At 41.9% G+C, this 13,721-nt stretch overlaps 1 long non-coding RNA gene across 1 annotated transcript in view; it reads left to right on the top strand.

Moving 5' to 3' along the window:
• The window catches only part of LOC102469615 (uncharacterized), a 43,561-nt gene extending 30,520 nt beyond the window's left edge, over positions 1-13,041 (top strand). The window contains exon 3 of the long non-coding RNA XR_333201.1: positions 11,472-13,041. This is a non-coding gene — a long non-coding RNA (uncharacterized LOC102469615). The remainder of the gene's footprint in view (positions 1-11,471) is intronic.
• Positions 13,042-13,721: the final 680 nt, after the last annotated feature.

Below are 13,721 nucleotides of genomic sequence, written 5' to 3'. Positions count from 1 at the left end.
TAAGGGGAGTGGATGTGGCTATGGGGAGAGTCTTGGTGGTTGGGGAGCTGGGTAGACCGAATCCACGTGTCAGTGCGTAGGAAAGTCAGCACTCCACTTCCCTTTCTTGCTTTTCTTTCTTCCTTCTGGTTACCAAAGGTGGTTACTGAAGGCTGCTGAGATTTTTATTTTTATCTGGGGAAGAGGCTACGGATAGGAATGGAGAAAAGGTCCGTCTTGGGGGTCATTTTCAGAGCTGCCTGTAGAACGCAGTCCTTGCACATTGTCAGCCCTTCCCCACACTTGAAAAGGAAAGGGTGGCTATGTTTATCACACACATTTAAAGTGACCATACTTTTATTCATAATTAGATGAAAATGACCTAACCTGGTTGCTTAACAGAAACCCTTTCTCACCCTGGGCAGCATGGTGCGGAGAGTGAGTCTGAGTCCCTTATGCCTTGGTCTGACCACTCAGTAGCTGTGTAACCCTCTGAGCCTATTATACAATACCTGTAATGATTAAATGAGATAGTGCATGAAAATAGCCAGGGTGCTCATGATGTCAAGAGTGCCTAGTAAATATGAGCCCGATCTGAACCTCAGACAGGTGCTCAGTGCCCGAAGAGCAAGATACCATGCCAAGTAAAATAGAAATCGTCATGCCCTGGGAGAGAATGGTCCTGGGTGAATGAATGTGTAAAGAAGGTGAGAACAGAGCATTTTCAGAGCCAGAAATAGTGCCCAGGTCTGAGGTGGGGGTAGGGGCTCAGGGCCCTCAGAAATGTGTGTATTTGCAGAGGGGACTATTTCAGTTGTTTTAAGGGAGGATAGTTTGGTGGAGGGAAAGGCAAAGATCTTACCTGTAGCTAATAGAGGCCACATTCAAAGGCCAAAAGGTATCCACTTAAGAAGGAAGAGTTAGAGGAGGTGGGAGGTGGTGGTGGTTGTTGGTGCTGCTGTGTGTGTGTGTGTGTGTGTGTGTGTATGTGTACACATGGAGGGAGAAAGACTGTTGGGAAATGCTGCCAAAGGAATGCTTTCAAGTTCATCTTGTACGCTGGGTGACGTGGAGAACAAGTACACTCCTTAGCAGCCCTTTGGGAGGGGAAGTTGTACAGTCAAGGAGGCCTGGAGTGGCTGGTTTGGGGAGCAGGCTTTTGCTTAAGCCTAGAGGCAGGGAGGCTGGTATAGAACCTCTGGCCTTCAACCAGGCAGGGCAAAGAGGCTAGTGTGGTGTTGCCCAGTCTTCCTGGTCTTTGTTGCCTGAAGTTCGTAGGACTGGCAGCTACAGAGGGACATGTTTGCAGGGCCATCGGTGGCTTCCTTGGAACATGTGTGCTGCTCATGACGTGGCGTGTATGCCCAGTTCAGAGCACCCCCTTCTCACTGGGTGTCACATAACACACTTCTCACTTGCCCTGTTGACCGACCTTCTCCACAGTGCTGTGTGGGAGACAGGGTACATGTTTCTTGTGGGTAGTTGTGGTAGCATGTTCATTTTTTTTTATTCACTTATTCCATGAGCAAGAGAGACAGAGAGAGATAAAGACAGAGGGAGAGAGACAAAACACCAAGGTCCTGATGCTATGATCCACTGCTGGCTTGAGCCAGCCCTGGATCAGGAGCACGTGTGCGCAGGGAGGTCTCTGGATGCCATCAGAGCCTACCCGTACGGGTCAGCCTTGCAGAGCATCGAGTTTTACACTGTGCCCCATCCAGACTGCGCAGGGCATATTCTCTGTTTGAATTCGTGTTGACTCGTAATATGCAGATCCCGAAGGTCAGTATAACAATGACAGTAGCAAGCCCTCACACAGTGCTTACTATGGTCTACACGTTCCATACAGGAACTCATTTCATCCTGACAGCAACCCTGAGGGTAGGCTGTAGTATTATTGCTCCCACTTAACAGCAGAGGAAAACTGAGGCGTGGAGGAAATAACTCATCTCCACGTGGTGCCCAAGAATTTGGGCACCGGGGTCTGGCTGCAGTGTCTCCCTCTTAGCCACATGGCTACACTGCTTCTTACTGTGCTTATAGGGTCACTCCTTCCTTATAGGACAAATTCATTACGAGTTTTCTAGGTGTTTGTTTCAAAGGGCCCGCCTATGTCTGTAATCCAAGGTCTTTAACTTCTGTTTCTCTTCCTGGGCCCAGAGCCCAGGCTCATTAAAAGCAGTATATGAAGTGACCTATTTAGCTGCGATCTGTGCTGTACCCAAACATGTGGTGACAGTGGATGCTGCAGCTGGGAAGCAGACTCTCAGGTCTGATCTGAGATCCTGTAGGTTGCATTTGTCAAAAACCGCTAATGTGGTTTTGAAAGATGGGTCAAGGCAAATATTTATTTGCCTTTTAAAAACCATGGCAGTTAGCTGATATAGGATTTTAATTGTTAGGCAACTAGAATGGCCAGATCTTAGAAACTGGTGGAGAGACACTCGGTGAATGCTAAGTGCACACCTGCAATCCCAGGTATTAGAGAGGCTGAAGCAGGGAGGTGGTGAGCGTGAAGCCAGCTTGGTCGATATATAGAGAAACTCTGTTTCAGACTCACACAGAGAGATTAATTTTTTTCTAGGGAGTGATGAGAAATGAGAGGAGGAGGGGAGAGGAAGGAGGGTGGGGTGCTGGCCCGGAGAGTAGTCATTCTCATTCTGTTCCCTTTATAGTGGTAAGAGCTTCCGATCTTCTGAGGTCTTTTGGAGCTATGACCTTTTGCCCTGTTGTGCACTGTCTGAGGCAGGGTGGAAGAGGGAGGAGCCAGCAGGCGTGTGCTGTCCTCTATGCTAATAAATTCAGCACCTTATATAAAATAGTCCTGTGAGAGCATGCTATAACAAAAAATGCATCTTTGGTCTGTATTCTCTGTTCATGGCACAGAACTCAAGTCCTTGTAATTTCCTGAGCGGTAGGAGCTAAGAGAACCCTTTGTTCTAATATTCAGTCTTCACGCCTGGTTCCTGGCACAGAGCTAGCGTCTAGTCCCTTGGGATGGCCTGGGTGATAGGATTGCCTTTTGTTCTAATGAGGCCTCTTGGTGGCCTCCTGGATTAGGGCTGGTCACTAGAAAGACCAGGCCATGATTAGGGACTTTTAGCCCCTCCTCATCCTCCCGAAAGGGAAGAGGGACTAGAGATTGGGTTACTAATCAATCCTGCCTACACTATGAAGCTTCCATAAAATCTCTGAACTATGGGGTTCAGAGGGTTTCTGGGTTGCAGAACATACGGAGGTACTGGGATGGCAGCCCTCTCAGGGAAGGTATAGAAGCTCCGTCCTCCTTCCTTCAGATCTTGCCCTGCGTATCTCTTTATTGGGCCATTCATCTATCTGTATCTTTTATTACTATAGCAACCCAGTAAACGTAAGTGTTTCCCTGAGGTTTGTGAGCCTTGGGTTTACTCTAATCTATAGCTGGTTGATCAGAAATAGAGGTGACAGCGTAGGGCCTGGGATGGGCACCGGAAGTGGAGGCAGTCTATGGGACCTGACCTGTGGAATCTAACTCCAGATAGATAGTGTCTGCATTGAATCAAGTCATAAACACACTGTTGTGTCTACTAGAGAATCACTGGGCGTGTGGGACCTCACACATGGTGCCCAGCCCATGCTGTATTGAGTATGAGAACAGGAGAAACAGCTTTTTTCTTACTTCAGAAAGGCAAGTTTCTTTTCTTTTCTTTTTGTTATGGGGTGCATGTGCTCACCAGAAAGCCAGAGAGAGACAGAGAGACAGAAAGCGAGAAATCACCCCCCAGGGGAAATGGCCACGCTGCAATCCCTTCTCTTCCATTCTCCTCTCGGGATCTTGGGCATGCACACACACGTGCCCGGCATGAGTTTAAGTCACCAGGTCCGGGACTTGAACCGTGGTCAACTACATGGGAGTCCAGTGACATAGCCATTACGCCAACTGCTAGTCCCAGATGGCAGGTTTCTTTAAAAATACAATCTATTGAAACCGACCCTCAAGAAAACCTCCAGGCCCAGATGACTTTACTGAGGAATTTTACCAGACATCTAAGGAAGACATCATACCAACCCCACATAATCTCTTCCAGAAACTTGAACTAAGACCCAAGGTCATGTATGTGTGTATATATATATATATAATGTATATAATTTGCTAAAGGGGAAATGCTCGCTGGAAAGAGAGAAAAGAGAGAGAAAGAGAAAGTGAGACACTCCCCATCCCTCCCAACTCTCGAGAGAATGACCACACCACAATCCCTTGGCCTCCATTTCCCTCTTGGGATTTTGAGCTTGTACACACATGCACCTGGAGTGTTTCTTAAACCACTCCATCCGGGACTTGAACCACACAGTTAACCTTGTGGATTCCAGTTGCCTTAACCACCATACCACCTGGTTATCCTGACCCAGAGTTGTATTTATCTGTCTTGACATCTCATCACAAATCTGTAAACTTTTTATTTTTTCTTTTGCCTCCAGTTATCCCCGTCTTAGTAAATGGCATACATTTTGGTCTAGTTGCTGAGAAATGGTGACCCTGATTCCCTTCTTTCCCATCCCCCTTCTTACCGCCACATTCAGTCTAGCAGCCAGGTCTTTTGGCCCTGCCATTGAAATGGACCCTAGATCTACCTACTCATTTCCATTTTGGTTTCCACCTATGTACTCTAAGCCATGGCTTCTCTTGACTGGATCACTGCAATTGCTCCAAACTCTTTCATGCTTGCTTTCCAAAGACCTATTCTTCACAGCAAGGCAGAGGCATCTTCTGAAAACACAAATAAGATGATCTTGCTCCCTCTTCAAAGCCTCTAGTGGCTTTCCATTGCACATTGCACCACTACCCTGTCATCATTTTAGTGTGGCCTGCAAGGCCCCGATGACCTGCCCCTCAAGCATTGTTCTATCTGTTTTCCCCTGGCCATTCTTCAGTGGGGACACCTGTCTTTTTGCTAGTTTCTCTGCAGGACTCTACCATTGCCTGGGACCTGGGCTCTGGGTCTTCTCCAGGCTGGCCATTCTCTGTTAATTCAAGTCTCAATTTAGTGGTCATTTTCTCAAAGGAGTGGCCCTTCTGCCAAAGTCAGTGTCCCCAAGCCAAGTCTGAGTGATTTGTTTTGAAAGTAAATGGAATATGTTGTGCTGATATAGAGTGCTTTTGAGTAGGTTGAACCGAGAGCCATCAAAGTGTTTTTGATTGGAGATCACAGAATCTTTTTGGAGAATCATCTGTAATCCACAAAATCCTTCTGTGCTAATGGTGTTGCCAAGTTTCTATGTGGAAAATAAATATTGGTCTTGCTATTTTTTAACTTACTCAGCTGAACATCTCATTATGCAAAGTTAATGCACAGTGTAAAATATGCACATATGCACAATGGAGTCTATCAGGATACAGATTTATAAATTATGCTAATAGAACATTTTAGCACATGAAATATTATATCATTTATTGAAGCTTTTTAGTTTCTCAGATTTGTGCATATCGTGATCAATTTTTTGGAGAAAATCTGAATTTGATTTAAATTACCAAATTACTTTTGCTGTGAAGGGAATGGTCAGTGGTATAGAGTATGTGACTCCTCGGGTGATTTTAGTCTTTATGAAAAGCATATAATTCAAATAATGCAGTTTCCCTTTTTTCATCTTCATCTCTCACTTCTCTTTCTCACTTCCCTTTTCTTGCTTCTCTTTTCCTTTTTCTTGCTTTCCTTTAATTGCTTATTTTGTTTCCTTTTTCTGCTTCCTTCTATTCACTCTGCTTTCTCCCTTCCCTTTTCTCACTACCCTTCATTGAATGCCTTTTCTTTTTTTTTTTTTCCTTTTTGTGGTCTTCCTAATCTGGCATGTGTGCTCACTGAGGAGAGACAGAGAAAGAAAGAGACAGAGAAAGTGAGAAATCACCCCCCAGAAAGGATGACCACGCTGCAGCTTCTTCTCTTTCATCTTCTCTGGATTTGGGGCATGCATGCACATGCACATGCACATGCACATGCACTCGGCATGTTGTTTAAGCTGATGGTTACAGGATTCAAACCTCCCAGTCGGCCATGGGAGCTGCCTTAACCACCATAGCCCTGACTGGCCCAACTATCTTTTCTCATTTCACTATCTTGCTTCCTTTCCTTACTTCTGATTGTTCCATCCTGTCTCACTTCCCTTTTTTGCTTCTCTCTCTCTCTCACTTCCTTCTCTCACTTCTCTTTTCTCCCTGTCCTTTCTCATTCTCCTTTTTTTACATGCCCTTTCCCATGTTTTTCTGCATTCACTTTCCTTCTGTCCATCATCTCTGACTTCCCTGTTTTTGCTTCTCGTTCTCACTTCTCTTCTCTTGCTGCCCTTCTGTTGCCTGCTTTTCTTCTCCTTTTTACTTAATGCTCTTCACCTTTCCCCTTCTTCCTTCCTTTTTCTTGTTTTCTTTCCATTCTTCCCTTTTCTTGTTTTAATTTTTTCCTACTTTCCTTTTCCCTCTCTCTTTTCTCTTATTTTCTTAAGTTTTCTGTTTGTTTGTTTGTTTGCCGTAGGACACATGCACTCCCCAGAGGGAGAAAGAGGTAGTGAGAGGGCCAGTGAGAAATCAGTCCTCAAGGGGGATGGCCATGCTGCAGTCCAGTCTCTGTTCTTTTCCTGGGACTTTGGTCACACCTGCACATGTGTCTTGCATAATTTTCAAGCCACCATATCCGGAACTCAAATCATGGTTGGCCGCCTTGGAGTCCAGTACCTTAACCACCATGCCACCTGCTGGCCCCTGCTCTCTTCTTTCTTTCTTTACATTTTATTTTTTCTTCAATTATATCTCTTCCTTTTTATTCTTTTATTTTCTTCCCTTTTCTCATTTTTTCTTCCTTTTTTCTCTCTCTCTGTCTTTGCTTTCCAAATCCTCCTTTGCTGTTGCTGCTTCTTATTCTTCACATTCATCTTCTTCCCTATAGCTTTGATTTAAAAAAAAAAAACCTTAATTAAATTAAATAGTGCAGGGACCAGCAAGTGGCATAATAATTACATTGCTGAACTCCCACGTAGTCAATCGTGGTTCAAGTCCCAGACCTGGAAGCTTAAAACTCACTCTGGGTTTGTGTATCTGCATGCCCCAAATCCCAGGAGTAGAATGGAGAAGGAATTGTGGCATGACCATCTTCCCTGGGGGATTAATTCTCATTTCCTATCTTTCTGTCTCTCCAGTGAATGCACATGCCCTATAGCAAACATCTCTCTAAAAAAGGGGAAAAAATTAAATAGTGCATAATTATTAACAAAATATATTATATAGGGTTTGTGATTCTGATATTTAAGAAAAAAGGGCAAGCCCTTGGCTTGGTGGTTAAGGTGGCAATATCCCTCATGACTGATTGTGCAGTTGAAGTCTGGGACCCTACATCTTTTTTTTTTTTTTTTTAAACATGCTAAATTTGTTAAGATACAACATCCCTTCATGATCAAGACTCTCAGCAAAATTGGCATAGAAGGGTTATTTCTCAACACAATAAAAGCTATCTATGAAAAACCCATAGTGAACATCATCCCGAATGGGGAAAAGCTGAAAGCTTTCCCACTAAAAATGGGTACAAGACAAGGATGCCCACTTTCTCCACTCCTTTTCAATATAGTACTGGAAATACTCTCCAATGCAATCAGAAAAGAAGAAAAAATAAAAGGCATTCAATAAGAAAAGAAGAGGTGAAACTCCCTCTATTTGCAGATGATGTGATTGTATACATAGAAGACCCAATGGTTTCAATGAAAAAATTCCTGGAAGCAATACACAAATAGAGTAAAGTTGCAGGATACAAAATCAATATACAGAAATCTATAGCATTTCTATATATGAACAACAGGCAGATTGAGATAGAACTGAAAAAAGTTATTCCATTTACCATAGCCACAAAAAGTAGAAGATACCTAGGAATAAATCCAATCAAAGAAGTTAAAGACCTCCGCAAGGAAAACTATGAGAAGCTAAAAAAGGATATTGAAAATGACACAAAAAAGTTGAAGGACATCCCATGTTCCTGGATTGGAAGAATTAACATAATCAAAATGGCAATTCTACTCAAATTAATCTACATATTTAATGCAATGCCAATCAAAGTACCAGACACATTCTTACCAGATCTAGAAAATACAATCATAAAATTTGTCTGGAATCATAAAAGACCCCGTATTGCCAAAGCAATTCTACACAAGAAGAGTGGAGTGGGCGGCATCTCACTCCCTGACCCAAAAAATATACTACAAAGTTGTGATAATCAAAACAGCATGGTATTGGCACAGAAACAGACATGTGGACCAATGGAGCAGAATAGAGTCCCCAGAAATAAATTCCCAAACATACAGTCAACTTATTTTGACAGGGGATACCAGTCAATCCAGTGGGAAAAGGAAAACCTCTTCAGCAAGTGGTGCTGGTAAAACTGGATTTCCACCTGCAGAAAGATGAATCTGAACCTCTACCTCTCACCATTGGCAAAAATCAAGTCAAAGTGGATCAAAGATCTAAATCTAAGACCTAAAATTATAAAACTGCTCCTAGAAAACACTGGGGAAACTCTGGGAGACATTGAGGTAGGGAAATACTTCTTAAATAAGACTCCCAATGCACAGTCAATAATCCCCAAAATAGACAAATGGGATTACATAAGACTAATAAGTTTCTGCATGGCGAAACACATAGTGATTAGTGTGAATAGACAGCCCTCAGAATGGGAAAATATTTTTGTAAACTATGTGTCAGATAAGGGACTGATAACCAGAATTCACAAAGAACTCAAGCAACTGTTCTGGAAAAAGACAATCAATCCTATTAAAAGATGGGAGAATGAGTTGAAAAAACCACTGTCTAAAGATGACATAAGAATAGCTAAAAGACATATGAAAAAATTCTCAGCATCCCTCATTGTAAGTCATTAAAAACCAACAAAACCCTGACTTTTGACAGAAAGTGGAAGAATATGGAAGATTTACTGCCGAGTGAAACAAGCTAGGCTATGAAGGAGAGACAATGTATGTTCCCACATAATATATACTGAGTGTCTGCACTCTGTGACTGAAACTGATTGACTGAAGGATATACAAACACAGTAAACTGGTGTAAATACCAGATACAGTGTGTGTTGAAGAGTAGGGTCTGAGGAAGGACATTTAGAAGAAAAATACAAAGGCAAAGCATTAATGGGACAAAGAAATGTGGTATTATCTGTTGAAGATATTTTATAACTTTATCAACTGGACTAGGGAGAAATATTCACATACTGAAATATTCACTTTGTAAGCTAAATAATGTGATTGAATGTATAAAAGAAAATGAAATAAATAAAAGAAAAACAAAAAAGAAAAACATGCTAAGTGTGCATGTGTGCCCCAAACCCTGAAATGAGGGGAACTGGAGGAAAAGGGGCTGTGGTGTGACCATCCCTTTGGGGGGTACTTTTTCACTTTCCTTCTTCTCTGTCATTTCTCCAGTGAGCACATGCATCCTTTGGCAAAATTTTAAAAAAGGAACAGAAATGTATACCCAAATACTGAAACTCTGCAGTAGTTATTTACATAGCAGAGGATTTCAAAAGCAACAAAATTGAAACTCTATATGCAGAATGCTAGGTATTGGTTAGGTGGAAATAAATTGGCAAAAGAAAATGCATTTCACTTTCAAAATAGAAATTGAATATAAATGGAAAAATATGGTATTTCAGCCTAGAATATTCTTAATAAATTGGACAAGGTTCAGAAAATTAAAATAGGGCTTCCATTTTTTAAAGTTTACATTTAATTCTTCCTGCATTTAAAAACATTTGTGTCCTTTGATGCACTTCTGGGTTATTCTCCAAAGGAAATACGCTGAACTGTAGACAAAGATTTATGTCCAAGGATTTTAGTTATGACATTGTTTATAATTTTAAAAAGCCAGGAACCATCCAAATATCTATTTAAAATAGGCAGATTGTATAGTATCATTATAATAAAGAAATATATGTCCATTAATATTAATCTTCAGGAAGACGGTTTAGTATTGTGGGAAAAAAGCTTCTGATATGGTAAGTGGTAAAAAGGATATATTTACACGGTCTGATGCTAATTAGGTAAAAACAGTATCCATACAGGAAAATACGTTAATAGTTAACTCTGAGAAGTACATTGTAGTTGGTTTGTATTTCCCGTCTTTTAGAAAAAAGCACATACTACTTTTATAATAGCAAATATCAATAGATTATTTTTTTAAATTGCAGGGGCCACTAAAATATTACATAGTCACTTCTATTGTGTTTTAGAGTTGGAGAATAGAGCAGAGCTTATTTAACCTGGGAGCTGCTGCCTGAGCGTAGCAGTTGGTTCAGGGAGGTCATCAAGAGCTGTTTTTTGGATGGCCTCGATGGGCCATCAGGTTTCCTACAGTTTTTGCTTTAGTTGGTCTGTGATGTGATTAGTTCTGTCGTTCACTAGATGTCACTTGCTGATCAGAAAGTCTGGCTGTCAGCTTTGTCTTTGATAAAGAAAATAGGAAGACAAGGTCATTACTACCCAATACATATGCTTTATTTGGTTAGCCTAACATTTTAAGACCCAAGGTAGCAATGACAGATGCCTGATGGTATAAAGTAGGAACATTCTGGATCATTTCTCAGTCTTTGGGTGCTGATTCTTGTATAGCTCATGAAACCATTTTAGTGGGTCTCTGCCCACATTACTTTGTAAATGACATTCGAGTGGAGGAGAAAATATCAGAGTGCAGTGCAGGAGGTAAGCAGTTTGAACATTTTTATTTCTTGCATGTGTTTGTAGGCCCTGGATTGTGACCTTTTTTTTTTTAAATTCTAAGGTTTGTGATTAGAAAGAAAAAAAAAAAGTCCAAAGACTTCTATTTTGATCTAGACCAGTGAGTCTCAGTGTGCTTCTGGGATCAATAGCATCAGCGTCACTTGCGAGCATGTCAGAAATGCAGATTCTCAGCCCCCACCCTAGACCTACTGAATCAGACACTCTGGGGGTGTGTCCGGCACCCTGGGGTTTCCTAAGACCCCCAGTAATTCTACATTATGCGCAATCAAATTTGAGAACCATTTGTCTAGCTTTGGTATGCCAGGTGTGGTCTGGAACTACCTTATAAGTCACCTGTGAGCCAGTGGTGAATGCAGAATCTCAGATCTAACCTAGCCCTACTCAGCCAGAATCTACAAGATCCCCAGGTGGCTAGTGTATATGTAATAATGTTGAGAAGTGCTGATCCAAACCACGCATGTCTCCAGGGGCCACGAAGGTAATATCAGGAGGAAGATATGTAGTCTGGTTTTCTCCCTAAAGAGAGAGTAGAGCCATAAGAAGACTTTTTGGTGTGAGGTTTAAATATTCTTCATTATTTAAAAATTTTCTGTGTTTATACCAGTTGAAGTTAACACATCCCACCAAATTCATCAACTCAGGTTAACTGCAGTTGACACCAATTATTTTATGCAGATTCTTAAGCACAGACTTGGATAGAGTGACTCATCATATTAACATCTTCTCATCTCTTTTAGGAATTTATCAAAGAACTGCTCTCTCGGATAAAAGGCATGAGGAAACTGAGCCCTCCACAGAAGAAGGGCGTATGATTCTGGAACAGGGTGGAATTCTCCCAGAGTTGAAGAAAGCATTCTGGGATTTGGACTAAATGAAGACTTTCAATAGAGAATAGTTGTCTTATGAACAACTTTTTGTTTGTTTTTTTGGGGTGTGTGTGGTGGGAATCTGTTAGACATTTATTCAAGAGTGTTCCTTTTCTTTGTTTGTTTTTAAAGGTTTTTGTTAGTAATATTTTAATAGCGAAGATATCATGACTCTGGCCACAGCCTAATGAAAGTTTAGCAAGGCTGGGCCAGGCCAGACCATGTTTGCTGCAAGGACTCTAAGGTTTAGGACCTTACTATACAGGGAAGATGGTTTTCTTACAACTAGTTTGGTAATACTTTCTTAAGTTGTACATTTGACTCAGATGTTGAATTTCTTGTACTTGTATATATCTACACAACTATGTTAAAATGTAAATGTGAGTTTTATTTCACATTGATGGAATAAACTTGTGGTTGTCCTTTAATTGGAGGTCACAGCACATGTGTTTTCCAGAGGCTGCCACTAGGCATTCTCCATGTGAGTGCTGTAGACATTCAACATTCACTTTCTGCACCAAAGTGAAAGAATTCGGTGTATCCGTTATTTTAATGAGCTACACTATGAAAATGTTGAGTTGGTCAAGGGCTTAATTTATGGACTTTATTTCATTGGTTGGGATGCTTTGCCAGATCATGAACTTATTGTGTCATCTGTGGTCTTTTAAAGTTTTATGAACCCTTAATTTGAAGAACTCACTTGATTTCTAGAGAGATACCCATGCTACCTGAGTGGTGTTCAGCAATGGAAAAAGAAAGCACCATGTAGCCATGAATCCTCTGCTTTCAGTGGAGTACTGTGTATTATTCTCTTTCCGTGACAGCAGGTCAAAGGGAAGTTAGTGGATTTAGTGTGTTCCTACTTACAAGACTCGATTCTGGCCCCTTCTGTGCCTGGATAGTGTCACACCAGAGGGTGTGAACTATGTGTTGAGCAGGTGCAGAGATGAGAAAGCCTTGCCTTCTCTTGAGACAGTTAGTTCAGGAACATTCACTGGTTTGCAAATGTGGAGATTGCATGTCTGGCTTCTCTCAATAGTTTGTGGTGAGGACTTTGGAGGCTCCTGGCCCCAATTGTGCAACCTGATCCCTGTGCTCAGAGCAGGGCTGATCACTAGTCCTGAGCTCTCTGCTCCATACCAGCTCTTTGGAAAAGGATCAAAACTCAGATGGGATGTGGGCAGGTCAAAGGTAGGAGCAGAAATTCTTCCTTCACTCTGGGAGACCCCACAGAAACTGCATCTACTGGATGTCGTCTCCAGGTGGCCCTGCCCCAGGACAGGGGTTAGGCATTTTATATCAAGGGTGCTCTGAACATATTTTATTTTTAAAAAGAACTCTGTTTGTGAATTTTACGTATTCTGGCAAGCTTTTGAAAATGTATTTAATTTTGTAATGTTTACCAATGATTTATTTACATGCTATTTACTCAAATAAATGGAGCTGCTTACAAATCTTTTCATCATGTGTGCCTTGCAAAACACATTCCCATAGCAATTGCACTTTATCAGGTTCTCTGTAGAAGAGGGTTCCAAGCACCTACCTATGGCTGGCTTTTCGTTTTCAAGGTATGTCCAGGTACTTAATCCTGGGCTTCACCAGAGCCTTCTGTAGATCAGACGGTGGAAGCAAAGGAACCGAGACACCCTGTGTGGCTGAGCTAAAAATGGAAGCTGAGCTCTGTGCGCTCAGCATGGCCGGGCCTCTGCTCCCACACCATCCTAGGCCATGACCCTTCCATTTCATTAAAACTCTCTTTTCCCCAGCTGATAGAAATCCTCAAGAGGATTTCATATTCACAAAATATTTCAGTGATTGTTAAAATGCCATACACCAAATAAATCAGAAAAATACAGTATTTGCAGATCTTCATTAGGCTTGACCAGCTCAAGTTAGGGTCTTCCAATGAATCAAGAATGATATTTTCCTCCCAAGGCCTCTGATTCCCCCATACACACACTCTCCACCTTCCGTCCCTCCCTGGTTCAGGGCCTAGCATCACCTAGTCCCCTAGTTTTCTAGTTAGAAATTTAGTCACTTCCTTGACCTTGGGCTTCCCCAATAGACCCCCATCACGAAGCTTGTCGCTGCTGTGAAACCCACCTTATGTCTCACCCCATT

The sequence above is a fragment of the Tupaia chinensis genome, unplaced genomic scaffold (genome assembly GCF_000334495.1).
Source record: "Tupaia chinensis unplaced genomic scaffold, TupChi_1.0 Scaffold000014_1, whole genome shotgun sequence".
NCBI classification, from domain to species: domain Eukaryota; kingdom Metazoa; phylum Chordata; class Mammalia; order Scandentia; family Tupaiidae; genus Tupaia; species Tupaia belangeri.
This window is presented reverse-complemented; position numbering and strand designations above follow the sequence as displayed.